Here is a 21327-nt window from a genome sequence, read left to right on the forward strand (position 1 = left end):
CCAAAAGAAGGAATGTGGAAAGTATTTACACTTGCAAGCCTGAATTTTTCTTTCTTCTCTTTTGTCTTAACTAGATAAAGAGGGAAAAAAGAGCAGATAACTAAGAGATGACTGAATTAGCAGCAGATAAATAACAGATGATTGACACAAGTCCAGGTAATCACTACATACACACACACACACACACACACGCACACATGCACACACACTTGTATTTTATATGTAGATTTTGGAAACAAGAAATATGTTGGGTGAGTATACATATGTAAGTGTTATGGGGATGGGCAGCGATTGGAGAGACATAACTTATCACTCTGGATAAACTGTATAAAACTGTGTTAAACATTGGCCCACACCTAAAATGAATGCCTAATCCTCAATAATAGATTAACAAACTAATAAAATACACCATTTGAGTAGCTAATTTAATTAACCCAATCCACCGTTTCAACACAATGCTTTTTCACTCCAATTATACCAAACTACTTGTAATTTCTCATTCATGTCATAATGTTTCACATTACTGAGCTGTTGCATAAGAAACTCACACAGAAAGACCACTTGGCTCTCTTACATCTAATTTAACTCATCCTAAAAAGTCTGGAATGTAACCAAAAATAAACATACTCCCCACAAAATGTACATAGTTTTTTTTTTTAAATTAATTAATTTATTTATGGCTGTGTTGGGTCTTCGTTTCTGTGCGACAGCTTTCTCTATTTGCAGCGAGCGGGGGCCACTCTTCATCGCGGTGCACGGGCCTCTCACTATCGCGGCCTCTCTTGTTGCAGAGCACAGGCTCCAGATGCGCAGGCTCAGTAATTGTGGCTCACAGGCCCAGTTGCTCCGTGGCATGTGGGATCTTCCCATACCAGGGCTCGAACCCGTGTCCCCTGCATTGGCAGGCAGATTCTCAACCACTGCACCAACAGGGAAGCCCCCATAGTTTTTTTAAACCTATCTATAGCCTACTGTCCAGTGTCCTGGAGTTGTCTGATTGTTTTTTCTTGTTTTGTTTTGTTTGTTTTCTGATACATACGTTCCTAGAGAGAAAGGCCCATGTCTTGATTGATTTTGCAGCACCAGCCCCTGCATGGTGCTTTATACACAGTAATCTTCAATAAGTTTGTGTTGAATAAATGTGTCAATTGTGCTGCTCTTCCTTATCATTCACTTATATTTGTATTCATGTTTGTAGGTTCTTTCAGTCTTTGTCACTTTCCCTGTTACCCCATGCACCTAATGCTTGCATTTTCCAACCATTTGATAAATCTCCTGATTAGAGTAATGCTGCAACATTAATCTGGCACTGTTCTGGTTCTCTTTGCCTCTTGTCTCAATGTAACACTTTCACTTTGCCCAACTACTCATTAATAATTCTCAGGGCTTTGGGGAATTTAACCTTTGGCCATGGAACCACAACTTTAATTACCTCACTCTTCACATTAATGGTCTTCCAGGGATTGCTCAATGACCACAGAGCTCCAAGGTCTTGCACTTTTCAGTCTGTATACCCATCTGGATTTATGAAACACCTTGGCTAACCAGACCAGAAATCAAAATGGCTACTGTGGTTACTATAGTTTCTATGATAAAAAAATATTGAAGGAAAAAAGCTTCAAGTGAACATTTAGAGACAGTTCCTTATCCAATTCTTTCCATCTTCTTTCTCCTTAGACACTGGAGCATATACATATCCATACACATAAGCACACTCCCTTTCCTATATTGCATTTTGGATAAAGAAGTAATACAAGTGAGTGATGTGTGTTTGTAGATATGCACTTGTTGTTACTGTTTAATGACAGAAGGAAATGTGCCCCGAAGAAGAGTGATGGGCTCAGTCTGATCACCACATCTCTCTTATATCTCTGAAATTTGGTTCCCTTTATCCCACTCTTCTCTATTACAAGCAAGGTGTGAAGTGTTATTTATCAAACTATTGATTAATAACAGTAGTACTAAAAGTCCTTTAACTCTTTCTTTTAATAATGATTCTGTGTTACAGTGGCATTATTAGTGTTGGGTGGGAATTAATGTATTTTAGTGGTTAAGTGCATAGGGTTAGGGGTCAGATAGACATTAATTCAAATGTTGACTTGAATGCTCAAATGTGTAGCTTTCTAAACTCTACCTGTTTCCTCATCTGACAAATTGAGATGATTATAATAGCAATCTACACACGGGGTAAACCTAGGGAAACATGCAGTTATTCCAAGGGAAACTCAGCCAGGAATTGTTGCAGAGAAAGCAATTTCCAGATGTTGATCCCCTGAAGTACTCTTTCCTAAAAGTGACCTGGCTGAGAAAATGCCTGTGATTAAGGCCCCCCTATGGGTTCTTTCTTATCTCCTATTTCACAATATCCTTTCTTACTCTTTGGGAGAGAAATTCAAACCCCTCACCCACATGGAATCTTACCTCCCTTGCATTTACTCTGGGTGCAAAAAGTTAAGGTCATTAAAAGAGACAGTGGGAAATACAGATGCCTCCTTTGATTAAGGCACCATATCTGTCGCCATTTATTCTCACTAAGAGGTGCATTTAGAATAAAATTTGTACCCCTTGTGTAAAATAATCATTTATACAAATTTGTAATATATGTATACATGTTTGAATGATTACATACTCATAGTCATTATAAAGTTAAATCTGGTAGGAACATTTTGTTTTACTGAAATTAGATATGAACTGTAATTTAGGTATGTTTTTGTGTTTCAGAAAAGTATGGTGGTTGATAAGACTTTCAATCAGATATAGTAGAGTAGAATAAAATTCTGTGAGGAAAAAATGGAAACATGACGTAAGGAGAAAATTAAAACATACAGTCGTCAACTATTAATACAAATTTTGTTTATTTTTAAATGTATGATGACTGGCATCAAATTGCTAGGGTGTTTATATTTTATTGGATACATTTTAAAAATCGATGTCGGTGTCTATTTAATGTGCTCATAATTTGCTGTTACGGTTACATGATGCAATGCATATAAAATGAATAGCACAGATCTTAGCGCTTATTAATACCCACATAAAACTAAACTATATATAATTTTAATCTATGAAAAAGCTATATTAATTTTAGAAGAAAACGACATTTAAAAGGACACACATATTTAAGTACCATCTAATACTGTCACCAAATGCATAACAGCTTCTTCCCTTAATTAACTGGATATGTTTTAGAAATTATGTGAATTATATATATTTAAGAAGGATGTTCATCTTTAAAGTGACATCATTGTTTTTAATAACTTTTGAACATAAAAATTATAGATGAATACTGTAGGAAATAGGTATGTTTTGGTCTATCCAACTCCATTTAACTTATACTTCTTAAGTAAGCTCCCTTTCCTTGAACAACTTGTCCTCCCTGACTCCTTCCAGAAGTTTGAGGTGGGGCTGCTTATTTCAGCACCTTGACCATGCGGGGTGAAGGGGCTCTGTCTCTGCCTTACCAATCAGTCTCTATAATATTTTTAGGCCAAAGATATAAAGATAATCCAAGCCATATTAATACAAATTCCTCCCTAAGATTTTTTAAGTGAGGCTGGTGAGAAAATGTCCTTTCCTTATTGATAGTACAGTTAATCAAAGAACCCGTTTCAGAAGGATTCCTAATATGCAACAGGGGAAAGTCAAAAGGCAAAGCTGGAGGATGTAAAAAGATTCAAATGCAATCTAAGAAACTGAGTGAGAGGGACAGGTAGTAATCAGAGTGGCCTCAGTAAACTAAGGAATTCTTATAGATGGCATAATTATGAACAGAGCAAAAAGGTTAGTGACATTCTGTCCTCACTGTAAGACCCTGTTTGCCGTGGGTGGTGTTTTAAGCTTTGTGCTGGGAGTCAGAGAGGGGTCAGTACCTCCTCTGGTCAAAACTGACCGGACTTCTTCTGACAGAGGGGACCCTGTCCCAAAAAGGGGAATGTAGCGGTAACACAGTAGTGAAATCTGTATTAGGTATTCTGAATGTTTTACAATTTACTCACCTTTGAAATGTGAACATAGCATACAAAGGAGACTAAACAAGATGAACTGATAGTTTTGCAGTCTGCTCCTTAGTATTCAAATAATTAACTAAATTTAAATTAATGTCTAAGAATAGTATGTTTTACTTAATAGCTAAGAATTGTCAACAGATTATAGGTAAACACAATTATTTACTGAGTCATCAGGACTTTTTCCATATTTTAGTTTATAATGCAAAGACAGAGATGTTTTACAAGTAAAAGACCAAAATAAAATATATGTGAAATATTGAAATTATTACAGGAATAGCCATAGGTTGTAGTCCATGGCAATTTGAAAATTCTACGCATGAGTTAAGAGTAAATGATATTTCTAAATCTCAATTTGAAATTCTACAATACATGGAAATTTCTGTCCATGTGGAAATAAAGAGGAAACTAGTTTAGTCAGAATATTCTAATTCCAATAGAACAGTGTTATGAGGTAGAATTTATTCCTCACGGAAAGAAGTTGATTGAAATATTTAGCCTCTATGAGTTCAGAATATATTAAGGAAAGGAAACCAGTGGCTAAGGATACTTAAGTGTATGTAGGGTACTTAAATGAACTAGTGAGTAAAAGTATTATTGTTTACTTATCCATCAATGCCACTTAACAAGACGAAGCCCATGAGGTTTAAATTGTGCTACATTCATATCTGTCAATTTCAGAGGGTACTTAATCGGATTAGCAACTGAGGGAGTCTAAAAGAGATGAAAAATGTACCAACTACCCAGCCTGACTAGACTGTTTTATAATATCATTCATTTTCAGTGTAAACTCACACAATAGATCTGGTGAATTCACTTATTCAAGGTTGTAACTAAATATCTTGCCTTTTATACAATTTCAGTATCACGACTTAATTTTGTCTTATTTTAATCTTCTTTTACAATGTGGCAGGACCATATGGCTTTCAAACTTTTCTTAGGTAGTTCTGTATAAGAGTTTTTGGAACTCCCTCCAAGCAATTAAATACAGTAAGAGAGGCAGCCGTGTGTTGGACATTATTTAAAAGAAAGATCATTCAGTCAGTAAATTATATTTGGATCCACATATTGTGAACTAATGAAGGTACTAATATTAAGTTTGAATCTGCTCAGTTATCATGTTTAAAGAATGGGACTTTTAAAATGATACATTCAAAGAAAAAGTGGGGATTTTTTAGGGGGAAATAAGATTGTTGGTGTGTAAATACTGTTTCATAAATAAGAATTTGTAAACACAGTAACACCATTACTGACCTATCACGTAATTAATGCCATTGTTCTAATTTCTTTTTTTTAAGTATTGTATTTTATTCTACATTTTATTTATTCATTTAAAAACAATATTACTGGTTTAAAGTTGATTATATTTTTTATAATATTTTCTTTTTGGCAATTTCTTAGAAGCAAGTGTGAATTTATTACCCCATTTTGTACTTACTAAACATTACTGCAGATATCCTTATATAATTATTTTAAACATAATATAATACTTTGGGTGAGCAACACTACTTTACTCAACAAGGGAACAACACAAATTATTTTAATTTTGTTCACAGAGGGGAGCTATGTTCTTCTGACTATTCTAATTGGCTAAAATAGAAATTGACCTAATTGTATTATATTTTAAAACCTCTGCCTAATCTCGCATTCAGATGGAAATCACTATCTAGGTTGTCAAGAGCAAACAATAACACATGTCTCTTTGTTGGGATGCAAATGTGACAAAATATTTCACAATTTGGATGTCAAATAATGGTCTTAAATTTGGTAGTAACATATTCTTCAAACCTCTGTAATTATCTGGATGTTGTTTGAGTGAACTTGACCAATAAGAAAACTTGTTGCAGAAACCAAGGAAAGACATGTGAGGAAAAAGAAAGGATTTGGCCAAATTATCATTTGACATTAGAATTGTCATCAGTCAATTAGATATAACCAAACAAAAAGAAATCTTTGTCCAATTGAAAAGGTTAATCCTAAGAATGACCCTTGACTGGAAGGATTGTGAGTATCTAGAATGGTAGATTGTTTTGGTTTAATGTCTAAGGAGAAATTGAACAAACTGAAGAATAAGTACAGGTTAGAAATCCATCTGCTTCTAATACATAGGGCATCTTATTCAGACGACAAATAATTTAATAGCCAACTTCTAAAGTGCCTTTTAGAGTTAAGTGTTTTATGATTCAAGTTAGAGTATTTAAAAGTGCATTAATCTACAGGGTAATTTTTGTCATTTACCACCATTGCAAATCCAGAAGAATAAAGTTTTTCTCTGCACAGAATCAGTTTCAACAAAGGACAGGCAACTTACTATATAGATGAAAACTACTAAAACTCTCAATCAAGTAAGAAAATTTGCAGCCACAATTCCTATGCCGTTAGGAATAGACAAAAATGTGAAATAAAACGTGTTGAATTTTCCTGATTAACCAGAAGCAATAAATAAAAATGCTTCACTTTCTTTACCCTTCTGAGTTTTTAAAAAAATCTACAGAGTTGCTACAAAACACTATTACAGTCTCCACAAATTTTATTCTGAAATTTTAATACTGAAATGGGACAGTGTTTCTTAAAAGAAATGATTTGACATACACAATTATATTTTACCTGAAACAAATGTTTAGACCATGCATTTTTACTGGGAATAATATGAAGTATTTAGGATCTGAATTACATTTTTAAAATATTGGCCATAACTAAACATTTGTTATATTTTTATTTTATCGCTTATAATGCAATTCAAGTATTCTTCATATTTTATTGTGTTTGGCAATATTCTTTATCATTTTGCTTAAAAAATACAATATCCTGAATATAATATCTAGAACAACAATGGTGATGTTCTTGTGAGATATCGAAAAAAATCTTAATAAAAAAGGGATAAAATATTCACCATCGCTAAAGAAACATTTATCTTTAGGACTTGATCTGACTAACAATCCCCCACTATGGAAGAACTGATTATGATGAGAGTATAAGAATTAATTCAATTCAATCCTACATATTAAAATTCTAGTAAGGTCCTCTTAGGGATGGAGAAACTTGGAATTTTAGCTACAAAGTTACCAAGAATTTGTAGTCGTAGTTGCTGTATTTAAAGGAAAAATATATCTGAGTTTGTTAGAACTGTCATAACAAAGTACCACAGACTGAGTGGCTTAAACAGCAGAAATTTGTTTTCTCACAGTTCTGGACACGAGAAGTCATAGATGAAGGTGTCAGCAGTTATGGTTTCTTCTGAGCCCTCTGTTCTTGACTTGCAGATGGTTGCCGTCCCTGTGTCCTCACATGGCCTCTCTTCTGTACAAGGATATCCCTGGAATCTCTGTGTGTTCTAATTTCTTCTTATAAAGACACCAGTCAGATTGGAATAGGGCTACCCTAATGACCTCATTTAACTTAATCACCTCTTTAAAGTCCCTATTTCGAAATACAATCATTTTCTGAGGTAATGGAGGTTAGGACTTCAACATCTGAATTTTGGGGGACACAGTTCAGCCCATAACCACATCATGTTGTTTGTAATAAGGAAATGCAAATTACCTCAATTGTTTTCTTAGATATACTTTCCAACCTGTGAAAACAGAGGGAAAATAGGACAGTCAGGAAATATTTGCAAGTATCTTCAAAGAGTATTTAAATGATTGTAAATTTTGTTTTAGAAGAACTGATCTCTTTTAAGTAAATTATTTAAGACAGAGTAAAAAGAACATCAGAAAGAAGCTGGTAAAGCTTTGTGTTAAGAAATCATAGCAGAACAACTCCCTACTCATTCCAAAAAATGAGTCTGGGACTCTCCCCTAAACAAAGTTCAGAGGTATATTGAATCTCTGTGTATCATATACAATCTATAAATAGTTACCTTAATTGTGATTGTAAAATACAAAATACATAGTACTAGTTCTAAAAATTAGCGAAATGGTACAGGTATTGGCACAGAAGACCTACTTTAACTGTTGCATCTTTCACAGCGTGTTCCACAATATTTGGAATTCCACTGCAGTAGATGAGGACACGTTTTTAAAAATTTTATTTTATTGAGGTATAGTTGATTTACAATGTGTTAATTTCAGCTGTAAAGCAAAGTGATTCAATCATATATGTTCTTTTTCATATTCTTTTCCATTATGGTTTATTACAGGATATTGAATATAGTTCCCTGTGCTATATAGTAGGACCTTGTTGTTTATCTATTCTATATATAATAGTTTGCATCTGCTAATCCAAAACTCCCAATCCATCCCTCCCCAACTTCTCCTCCCCCTTGGCAATCACAAGTCTGTTTTCTATATCTGTAAGTCTGTTTCTGCTTTGTAGATATGTTCATTTGTGTCATATATTAGATTCCACATATAAGTGATATCATATGATATTTGTCTTTCTCTTGCTGACTTACTTCACTTAGTATGATAATCTTTAGGTCCATCCATGTTGCTGCAAATGGCATTATTTCATTCTTTTTTATGGCTGAGTAGTATTCCATTGTGTGTGTGTGTGTGTGTGTGTGTGTGTGTGTGTGTGTACACATATGTCTATATATATGTGTGTGTGTATATATATATAATATATATATATATTATATATATATACCACATCTTCTTTATCCATTCATCTGGAGATGGACATTTAAGTTGTTTTCATGTCTTGGCTATTGTGAATAGTGCTGCTATGAACATAGGGGTGCATGTACCCTTTCGAATTATGGTTTTTGTCCAGATATATGCCCAGGAGAGGGATTGCTGGATCATATGACAAATCTAGTTTTAGTTTTTCAAGGAACCTCCATACTGTTCTCCATAGTGGTTGTACCAATTTACATTCCCACCAACAGTGTAGGAGTGTTCCCTTTTCTTCATACTCCCCCCAGTATTTGTTATTTGTAGACTTTGTAATGATGGCGATTCTGACTGGTGAGAGGTGGTACCTCATTGTAGTTTTGATTTGTGTTGCTGTAATAATCAGTGATGTTTTGAGCATCTTTTCATGTGCCTATTGCCATCTATATGTCTTCTTTGGAGAAATGTCTCTTTAGATCTTCTGCCCATTTTTTGATTGGGTTGTTTGGGTTTTTTGTTATTGAGTTGTATGAGTTATTTGTATATTTTGGAAATTAAGCCCTTATCAGTTGCATGATTTGCAATTATTTTCTCCCAGGCTGTAGGTTGTCTTTTCATTCTGTTAATACTTTTCTTTGCTGTGCAAAAGCTTATAAGTTTAATTAGGTTCCATTTGATTATTTTTGCTTTCATTTCTATTGCCTTGGGAGACTGACCTAAGAAAACATTGATACAATTTATGTTAGAGAATGTTTTGCCTCTGTTCAATGAGGATACCTTTTTGAGATCCAAAAATTTCTTAGGAGGGATAAGAGACACAGCTGTGCAGATCAGAGTGAATTCAGATGTCATGAAGACAGTATAAATAGAAAAGTTTGGGCAAGAGAATCCAAAGTCATATTATTGTACTCTACAAGTGCATGTATTTTGTGGGGCATGTTACCACCTACTTATATTCTTTACATGCTAATTCCTCTGTTTGTTTAAAAGAAACATAAGTGACTACATGGAAATCTAAGATGCAAAGTAGACAGGTATTTTGTAAAGTCAGTTGATTCTTCTGCATAAAAAGGAAATACGAGAGTTACAGAAATTCTTCATACCCTTATAGTTGAAAATTTAGGAGTCAGGGCTCTGAATTAAGATTCAGGCTGATCCTTTTTATTTGTTTTAAATTTTATTAAAATAATACATTTATATTATATATATTTATATATTTAAATTAGATTCACTTCAAAAGTTATATAGAAATTGTTTATTGTTACAGAGAGTCTTAGTAGTTGATTCAAAATAATATGAAATGCAACAAAAATGTTGTGTAATAGGTGCAGGTCTCCAAAACAATGGTCCATAGTGGTTACAGATGAATGCTATTACAATCACTGTTATATTGCTGCAAAAGGGATCTTTTTCCTTCAAGATATAGAAACTAAAGCATGAGAAGGGATTTGTTTCTATAACAAAGCAAAAAGATAAAAAATAAAGGCAATTTTAGAAATAAGATTATGTAGTTTATTTAAAATTAAGGAAATGATATTTATCTGCTGTTACCTGTATAATATGTATTTAATAAATGTTAAAACATATTTAATACATTTATCATAGCAGCTTTATGACCAAATTTTCACAGATTAAAACTATATGATCACACTTCTGTGAGGATGTATTATAAAAAAAATTAATATATTGTAAAAATATTTTCAGATAGAATGTTATATGACTAATGCTTAGGGTAAATGTAGGTATTAAATTCACAATTATCAAGCTGTAGCTGTTAGAGCTAACACATAGAATACTTAAGAAAACCACCACAAGCAATAAAATGCCTCCTGCCATACTAAATCTTGCACATTTCAGAACTGGGTAAAACATTGTTTTTTCTTTATTTATAGCATTATAAAATGAAAAGAACATAAAGCTTTCACTAAATGTATATTTATCTATACTTTTACTTTCTTAGAGAAACTGAAGAATATAACTTCTATTTCTTTTTCAAGTGTCTAAATCTCCACATAAGTTTCTTAAAGAGAAAGTGCAAGAAAAGTCAAATTGCAGAGAAAACTGTGATTTAAATTCTGCATTAGTTTCTTGTGTGTGAGAGAGAGAAAAAAATGGGTAGAAAGAACATTAGACAGACACATAGCTGGATAGATAGATTTCAGATTGAAGAAAAATATGCCTGACAAAGAAAAGTGGTCCTTTCAAAGCAATGAGTTAATGTCAATTTATTACACACATGATTTCAGAGAAGATTTACAAGATAATATGATTTTATAACTTAAATGCAGAACACTTAGCAATATGCAATATGTATCAGATATCTGCTACTGCAATAAAGCTGCACGATAAAGGACTACAAACTCTCAGTAGTACTAAACATTTGTTAACTCATGAGTCTCATTAGTCTGGGCTTAATTGATCAAGCTGGGCTCACTCATGTATCTGTTGCCAGCTATGGGTCATCTAGGCAGCTCGGTTGACTGAACGGACTTGTTTGCTTTTGGGGAGAACCTCTAGCATGGTTGACTAAGGCATTCTTGCTGGAATGACTAGGGGAACTCAGGACCTTGTCACATACTCTCATTGTCCTGCAGACTAGGAGGTACAAGTTTCATTGTAACCACAGGAAAACAAGAGTGGACAAACCCAATCAGGAAGGTGTTTTTGAACATCTATTTACCTTACATGGGCTAATATCTTATGAGCTAAAACAGGTCTCAAGGATTAAGTCAAAATTAAGGAGCAGGAAAATACATTTTGCTTTTTTTGTTGTTGTTTTGGGTAAAGAACAGTATCACCATATGACAAAGGGCATGGATACAGCATGGGGTGAAGAACAGGAGCCAGTAGTGTAATCAGTCTACCACACCACATTAATCTGATAATTTGGAGTTTTTTGGAAAGCCAAAAAACATGAAACTAATATCTACTAATTTTCACATGGTCAACTCATTAGATTTCTAAAAAAGGTAATTTTGTAATATAAGGGTATGAGTATTAAGTATGTTTACAATACACGTTCAATTATCTAACATTAATTGAGTAAATATAATGTAGGTACAAGTTTCCTGGGTTTTTTTTCCAGTCGTTAAAAATATATAATTTTTGAATGGCTAAAACTCACTATGAAGAGGATAAGAAAACTACAAAAAATATTTTTAATATTTCCTCAAGTTCAGCCACCCTAAAATGATGGTATTTACATTTCATAACAAATTTGTAAATTTTTACTTATGCTTACATGCTGCTAGAAATTAGTAGGTGTATGGATGGATGAACAAATGAAATAAAAATAAGGTCTAATTTGGAATCACACTATGTTAGCACATCTTTTAAAATCATTTAAATGATATTTGCATTTAATAAAAAAATAAATTTATATAATGTACTGACTTATCTTAGTACAAAGATTTCTTTATAATTTGCCTTTAAAGATTACTTTAAGTTTATATAAAAATAGAGATATATACATGAGTAAACAGAGATGATAGATACAGAGATAGATAAATGATAATTTGTTATGTCTTCATTTTTTAGAACAGTTTTAGGTTTACAACAAAATTGAGAGGCACAGAGATTTCCCATATACACTCTGCTCCCACACATGCATAGTCTCCCCCATTATCAACATCACTCCCCAGAGTGGTACAAGTTTTACCAAGAATCAAACTATATATTATTGATACATCATGAGCATCCAAAGTCCATAGTTTACCTTAGGGGTCATTCTTGGTGTTGCACATTCTATGGGTTTGGGTAAATATTAATCCATCATTATAATATCATGCAGAGTATTTTCATTGCCTTAGAAATAATCTGTGTTCTACCTATTCAGCTCTCTTTTAAAAAAATTTTTTTAACATCTTTATTGGAGTATAATTGCTTTACAATGGTGTGTTAGTTTCTGCTTTATAACAAAGTGAATCAGCTATATGTATACATATATCCCCATATCTCCTCCCTCTTGCGTCTCCCTCCCACCCTCCCTATCCCACCCCTCTAGGTGGTCACAAGCACCGAGCTGATCTCCCTGTGCTATGCGGCTGCTTCCCACTAGCTATCTATTTTACATTTGGTAGTGTGTATATGTCCATGCCACTCTCTCACTTCATCCCAGCTTACCCTCCCCCCTCCCCATGTCCTCAAGTCCATTCTCCATCTCTCCCTCCAACCCTTGGTAACCACTGATCTTTTTGTTGTCTTTATAGTTTTGCCTTTTCCAGAATGTCATATAGTTGAAATCACACAGTATGTAGTGTTTTCAGATTGGCTTCTTTTACCTAGTAATATGCATTGAAGGTTTCTCCATGTTTTTCATGGCTTAATCGCTCATTTCGATTGTCTGATGTATCACAGTTTTTTGTTTTTGTTTTTTTTAATCCATTCATCTACTGAAGGACATCTCAGTTGCTTCTAACTTTTGGCAGTTGTGAATTAAGCTGCTATAAACATCCATGTGCAGGTTTTTGTGTGGAGATAAAACTTCACCTCTTTTGGGAAAATACCAAGGAGCACAATTGCTGGTTTTTATGGCAAGAGTATATAGAGTTTTGTGAGAAACTGCCATACGGTCTTCCAAAGTAGCTGTGTCATTTTGCATCTGATGAGCAATAAATGAGACTCCTTATGGTCCACATCCTTGTCAGCATTTGGTGTTATCAGTGTTCTAGACTTTGGCCATTCTAATAGTTGTATAGTGGTATCTCCTCATTTTTATTTGCTTTTCCCTGATGACATAACGATTGGAGCATCTTTTCATATGCTTATTTGCCATCTGTGTATCTTCTTTGCTGAGGTATCTATTAAGATCTTTGGCCCATATTTTAACTGGGTAGTTTGCATTCTTGATGTTGAGTTTTAACAGTCCTTTGTATATTTTGGGAAATACTCCTCTATCTGATGTCTTTGGCAAATATTTTCTCCCAGTCTGTGGCTTTCGTTCTCATTCTCTCAACATTATCTTTTGTAGAATAGAAGGTTTTAATTTTAATGAAGTCCAGCTTATCAATTATTTTATGATTGTCTTTGGTGGTGTATCTAAAAAGGTATCACCATATCTAGGTCATCTAGGTTTTCTCCTATGTTATTCTCTAGGAGTTTTATAGTTTTTTGTTTTATATTTAGGTCTATCATCCATGTTGAGTTAATTTCTGAAAAGGGTGTATGTTAATATCTAGATTATTATTATTATTTTTTTAATGTGGATGTCAAGTTGTTGCAGCATCATGTGTTGAGAGACTGCCTTTGCTCTATTACACTACATTTGCTCCTTTGTCAAAGATCAGTTGACAGTGTTTAAGGGGGTCCATTTCTGGGCTCCCTATTCTGTTCCACTAACCTAACTGTCTATTTTTTTGTTTTGCCAATACCAAACTGTCTTCATCACTGTAGCTTTCTAGGAAGTCTTGAAGTTGGGTATAGTCAGTTCTCCAATTTGTTCTCCTTCAAGAAAGAAAGGGAAAGGCTATCTGGATCTTTTACCTCTCCATATAAACTTTAGAATCTGTTTGTCAATATCCATAAAACTACTTTCTGGGATTTTGATTAGGATTGCATTGAATCCATAGATCAAGGTGGGAAGAACTGACATCTTGACAATATTGAGTCTTCTTATCCATGGATGTAGTATATGTCTCCATTTATTTAGTTCTTCTCTGATTTCATTCATCAGTGTTTTATAGTTTTTCTCATATACTGTAATATTTTGTTAGATTTATATTTATTTCATTTTTGCAGGTGCTAATATAAATGCCATTGTGTTTTATTCCATTTGTTTATTGTCACTGTTTTGGAAAGCATTTGACTTTAGTATACTTTGTATCTTGCAACCTTGCTATAATGGCTTATTAGTTCCATAAGGATTTTTGTTGATTCTTTTGCATTTCTACATAGATGGTCATGTCATCTGTAAAAGACATTTTTAAAAATTTATTTTATTGAAGCATAGTTGATTTACAATGTTGTATTTATTTCTGTTGTAGAGCAAAGTGATTCAGTTACATATATACATATTATTTTTCATATTCCTTTCCATTATGGTTTATTATAGGATATTGAATATAGTTCCCTGTGCTATACAGCAGGAAGTTGTTGTTTATCCATTCTATATATAATAGTTTGTATCTGCTAATCCCAAACTCCCAATCCATCCCTCCCACTTGGCAACCACAAGTCTGTTCTTTATATCTGTGAGTCTGTTTCTGTTTCATAGATATGTTCATTTTTTGTGTCATAATTTAGATCCCACACATAAATGCTATCATATGGTATTTGTCTTTCTCTTTCTGACTTCACTTAACATGATAATCTCTAGTGCCATCCATGTTACTGCAAATGGCATTACTTCGTTCTTTTATATGGCTGAGTAGTATTCCATTGTATATATATACCACATCTTAACAAAGATATTTTTCTTTCTTTCTTCCCAATCTATATAACTTTCATTTCATTTTCTTGCCTTATTGCTTTAGCAAGGGCTTTCAATATAAAGTCGATAAAGAGAGATGAGGGAAGACGTCATTGCTTTGTGCCAGATCTTCGTAGAAAAGCTTCAAGTTTCTCACCATAAAGTTAGCTGTAGTTTGTCTTGTGGATAGTATTTATCAAGTTGAGAAAGTTCTCCTCTGTTCCAAGTTTACTGAGCGCTTTTATCATGAATAGGAGTTGAATTTTGTCAAATGCTTTTTCTGCATCTATTGATATGATCATGTGATTTTTCTTTTTTACCATGATTTTCAAATGTTGAAACAGCCTGGCACACCTAGGATAAATTCTACTTAGTCATGGTTTATAATTCTTTTTATACTTTTTGGATTTGATTTTCTAATATTGTTGAGGATTTCTGTGTCTATATTCAAGAGAGATATTGGTCTGTAGTGTCCCTTTTTTGTAATGCCTTAGTCTGATTCTGGTGTTAGGGTAATGCTGGCCTCACCAAATAAGTTAGGAAGTTATTCTCTCTGCTTCTATCCTCTGAAAAAGATTGTAGAAAATTGATATAATTTCTCCTGTAAATGTCTTGTGGTATTCACCAGTGTACCCATGTGGGCCTCGTGCTTTCTGTTTTGGAAGGTTATTAATTATTGATTCAATTTAAAATAGTTATAGTGCCCTCTGAGCACCAATTTCATTGCATCCCACAAATTTTCATAAATTATGTTTTTATTTTCATTTAGTTCAAAATATTTTTAAAATTTCTCTTGAGATTTTTGGACCCATGTGTCATTTAAAAGTGTGTTGTTTAATACCAACATATTTTAGAATCTTTCAGTATCTTTCTGTTAATTCCATTTTAGTTTAATTCATTGTGGTCTGAGCACAAATATCCTGTTTCTGTTCTTTTCAGTGTGTTGTTAGTGTGTTTTATGACCTAGAATATAGTCTATCTTTGTGAATGTTTCATGTGAGCTTGAGAAGAATATGTATTCTGTTGTTGGATGAAGTAGCCTATAGATGTCAATTACATCCAGTTGATTGTTGGTATTGTTGAGTTCAACCATATCCTTACTGATTTTCTGCCTATTGGATCTGTCTCTTTCTGTTAGAGGGGTATTGACATTCCAACTGTGGTAGTGGAATCACTATCACTTTCTCCTTGTAGTCTATTAGTTTTTGCCTCATGTAGTATGGCACTCTGTTTTAGGCATATACACATTAATAATTGTTATGTCTTGTTAAGAAAAACCAGAATGTTGGTTACCTTTGTGTGATTGGCATTACACAGGTGTATGCATTTGTCAAAAGTCATTGAATGGAAAATTTAAAATTTGCGTATGTCACTGCACATAAATTTTTACCTAAATAAAAACCATAAGCTAGTTTAAAAAAAAAAAAGAATTATGTCTTCTTGGACAGATGACCACTTTCTTATTATGTAATGCTCTTTTTTATCCCTGTAATCTTCTTTACTCTGAAGTCTGCTCTGTTTGAAATTAATATAGCTACTCTTGCTTACTTTGATTAATGTTGGCATAGTATATTTTTCTCTACTCATTTACTTTTAATCTATATGTATCTGTACTTAAAGTAGGTTTCCAATAGAAAAATATAGTTGGGGAGTAGTTTTTGATCCACTCTGAAAATCTCTGTCTTTTAATTGGTACATTTAGACAATTGATGATAGTCAATGTGATTATTGGTATAATTGGATTAATATCTACCATAGTCATTACTGTTTTTTGTTGCCCTTGTTCTTTGTTCTGATAAGAATTGATTCAGGTGTTTATTGATTTTCTGCTCATATTTTCAAACTCCTCCTAAATCATATTTACATTATTTTTTCAATTACTACATAGCATAATCACATTATCTTGGAGAAAACGTCCCTTTATGAAAACAGTAAATTTCTAGATTAATTCTGGATATTTATTTTTACAAATTCCAATCTGTTTTTTATTTTCAGATCTCTTATACAGTTTTTTTAATATGTGGTTCAGGATGGGATATTTAAAATGCTTTAATATCTCAATAACATACCTTTTACTCAAATTCTGAATTTTGTTGATATTCTTAAATGCTATTACTGGGTTTTATTTTATAATACAACAATTTTTAAAAACCTTACTAAAAACACATTTCAGTCATATTATAATTATTTGCCTGACAGGGAAGAAAACAATGTTCACTGAGCACCTAATATGCATCATGTTGGTGCTGGCTCCCCACACATTACTAACACAAACTGTTGATAAGAACAAAGTCTGTTATTTACCATAATAATGGACACCACCACTTCTCAAAGTTTTGGCAGTGTCTCATAGTGGGGAAGAAGTCAATATTTGTTTATATTTATTTAATTAAATATTTTATATTATAGAAAAATTCAGACATATAAAAAATAATTAAATATAATCAACCCACATATACCCATCATCTACCTACAATTACCATCATTTGCCTTTCTTGTATCTCCTATAACTTCACCTTACACCTAACCCCTCATAAATTATTTTATATTTTTTTGCTTATATACATACCTATATAATGAAATGTGCATATCTTAAATTATACAAATGGATACACCTATGTGAATTCCATCTTATTAAGATGTAGATCTTCTCACATCAAACCAGAATATTTCTTCTAACAAGTGAATTCAGTCAACATGGCATGCCATTCCTTTACCACTCACCTACCTCTTGCCTGCAAAAGTCAATTAAAAATTTTTTTTCATTGTTGTTGATTAGTTTCACCTATGAATTCATGTAATGGAATTATGCAGTCTGTAGTTCTTTGTGTCCAACTACTTTCCCTCAGCATAATGTTTGTTAAATCTATCCAAGTTGCTGTGTGTACCATTGATTTTTTTCCAGTTTATTTCAGTAAAAATAAATATATACTAATGAACCAAATGGTTAAAATTAATTTAATGTTAATCACTTCCAATTTTGCATGTGATTTGTTTTATTTTCTATTTTGTCTTTGCATAGATTCATCATATTCTAGTTAGGACACTAGAATATCCACAGGTATATTGAGCATAGTTTCATTGGTTGTTCTGAAATCTTAAAAATTTGAATACTTCTGTTCACTCTAATTCACTACCACATTATCTGTATCATATGATTTAGACTGTCATCATTGTGTAAAAAACGTAATTTCCTAGCCATCAGAGTGAGTGGAGATAATGTATTTTATTATGTGATGAATAATTGCTACTTCCTACCACAAAAGTTATACTTTTGCATATATAATAGTTATTTTAAATCTGGACTATTGGCTTATATTATAAATTTCAAAATACATTTTTTAAAATAAAGATACATCTTTAGTTCACTACTCAACAACAACAAATACAGCTTGATTACAAAGCAATGGTTCGAATAAAGCAATTGGATACCTTTAAGATAGTCACATTAGTTAAACTCTCATTTTGTTTTCTCAAATATTCCATTATTGGAATTGAGGAATGATAAAGTATTTTCCTACTCAACAAAATCTATTTTGTAGTACATATTGATTAAACTAGAAGTTTTACCTAACAACATTTAAAATGATAAATGAAATGCTAATAGAACCATTCTTTCTTTAATCATTTATTGAGCTTCTAGTTTGTAAAAAAGTTTTAGACGAAGAAATGTTGATTTAGGATGGGTAAAATTAGATTCCTATAAACAAAGGGATCACAGGTAGTGAAGAAAGCAGACTATAAAATGGTGTTATACAGTCTCTAAAAAGGCAGTGGAAAAACACTGGAGCACTGAGTAACATACTCTAGTTTCTTGGGTGATATTTGTTGAAAGTAGTGGGAGTAGGAAAGTCAAGAAATGTGTAAGAGGGAATCTAAATATTTAACTTTTAAGCTAAATTTTTAAATAAAAATAAGGGGTTGCCAGACAGTCGAGGACTGTACCTGTATGTAGGCATATCTTTATGTATGTATATAAGGGTGTGGATTTCATGATCCTTTTTAGAAAAATAAATAGAAGATTAGGTTTGGATGAGAAAATATACTGGTACATAATTACTGATAGTCTGAATAATCTAGAGGCTTAATCTTTGGAAATTGGGTCCATAATAACAACATGATAGAATTTAGTCAGACTTAACCACAATAATGATAATTAATTAGTAGAACCAGAGAGGCAACGGTTCAAGGCTCATTATAAATTTAATAGCAGGACATCCTTGAGCCCAGGATTTGGTGTAAAGATATGGCACAGGGTAAGGTTGGGCCTACAAGTGATGTTGAGTCCATTACTCTGAAGATGATTGCAGTGATGCAGAGGGAAAGATTCAAGCTGGTTCATATTTAAAATTTGTAAGTAAACAATGCATTTGCACTGAGTAAATATTAGATACTTGATTTTATTCAGCAAATTGGGAAAGTGCTGTTAGAAAAAGTTTAAACATTAATATTAATTTACAAATATGATACCTAAAAAGGTTTTTCTTTCTAACAACAGGCCTTATACATGCCAGGTAAGGATAAATACATGCCAGGTTATGTTATAGTTCACAACATGTTTGTTTTATGAGTACAATTGCTTGAGAACTGAAAGAAACGCTATTGGAAACAGCTAAGGACCATTATCTAGAACTTATATGAAAGGTACTGAACAAGGAGCTCTATGCATTATTATCTTAATTCATTTACAGAATAACTCAAGGACATATATATATATATATAGTTAATATCTATAGTGTTGCAGATATGAAAATTGAATTGGAAAAGGTCATTAACTCACCAATATCACACAGTTATTTTGGCAGCAATGGGAATCTCTCCTTGAGATTTCAACCTTCAGATATAAAGAAAAGTAAAAGTGAAGATGTAATATTGCCACAATAAAGGCTAGTTTATGCATAAACATGGCCACAGTTTCTTTGCAGATCTACCCACAAATAAGTAAAATCTATTTCCATGCTCCTTGAATCTGGCCTATCATTGTAATTTGCTTTGGCCAATAAGGACAGACAAGTTACATTGCATGAGTTTTAGAGCCTAGGTCTCAAAAAGTTTCACAACCTCACTTTATACTCATTTGCAACACCACCCTGCATCCATATTGCCATGAAGAACCAAGGATAAAAGACCTAAGAGATAAAAAGAAAGAAGCCCAGTCACACAATTTCATCTAGTAAAGACCTGCTCCCAGCCTAACTGAAAGCAAGAAAGACACTATACCCAACCAACCCTCAGAATCATGAGAAATAATCAATCAATCATTATAGAGCCCAAAATTTGGGGATGGTTCATTAGCATCTATTGATAACTGAAACAATCATTTTTAAAAGAGTTGGGAATTTAAATAAAGTAGCAAAGAAATCTAAGCATGATTTCAATAGAGACAATCTGAGTTATAAAGTGAAAGTGGAATTACAAGATATATGTATTTATTTATTTATTACAAGCAACTTCTTCAGGGTGATTGAGGGAGTTAACAAAGAAGATGAGATATTTTATCCCACCTTCACTTCTATAGTAACCCAGTGTATGAGATTATTAAAAATTAAACATCAGCAATTTACGGTTTTGCTTTCAACAAAATAAAAATATGTGTATACATATATGCTGTTTTAAAAAACTGAAATTGTTTTTGCAACAAACTATTATGATTATTTGGGGAAATTGTAGAGAAATGTTTTTATATAAAATTTTTAAAGTATTCTTAGTACTTTAGGCTGCTAAACTGTTAAAGTTATACATTATAAACTGGTTCTAATGAAGAATTTTTAAGAATTTCCATTTTATTTTAGATTATGCTAATATTCTAGATCAGTTTAGTCTGAATTATACAAAATAATTTACTCATGTGTGAAAAGTTAAAAATAAATACACTAGAGAAATAATTATAGAAATATGAAAGAATATTGAGGAATCAAAAATCATTATATCACACATTATAGACTGCCCTGTTTTATTCATCCTTTACTCACTTGACATTAGAAAAATATTAAATAATTAAAATCTTAAATGGATTAAAATTATTTTATAACCAAAAGTAATTATTTAGAGTACATTTAAAAATATATTATCAGAGTACATTTAAAAATATATTATCAGAGTACATTTAAAAATATATTATTTACTAACAGATTGGAATATCACCTGTGTTTTCCTGGATATCAAATCTGATTGGCAAATGTTTTTTAAAAAACTGCTTATCAGACCTACCAGAATGAAGCTGTCTCAGAACAGTGTTGAAATTTGTATTTTTTCAATGAGTTGACTAAAATACAGAACAATATTTTAATTACTCAGATTATTAAAATGACATCTATCATTGTATCTGGAAGTTAGTACACAAGAAGAACGTCTTAGTAATGAC

The 21327-nt window shown here is 32.5% G+C and overlaps 1 long non-coding RNA gene across 1 annotated transcript; it reads right to left on the reverse strand.

Moving 5' to 3' along the window:
- Positions 1-647: 647 nt before the first annotated feature.
- LOC309627687 lies at positions 648-21028 on the reverse strand. Its single transcript, XR_014243913.1, has 2 exons — positions 19744-21028; positions 648-7575 (listed from the first exon to the last, which is right to left on the reverse strand). It is a non-coding gene; the product is annotated as an uncharacterized lncRNA (long non-coding RNA).
- Positions 21029-21327: the final 299 nt, after the last annotated feature.

Source organism: Balaenoptera borealis (genome assembly GCF_965194805.1).
Source record: "Balaenoptera borealis genome assembly, chromosome: 4".
NCBI lineage: Eukaryota > Metazoa > Chordata > Mammalia > Artiodactyla > Balaenopteridae > Balaenoptera > Balaenoptera borealis.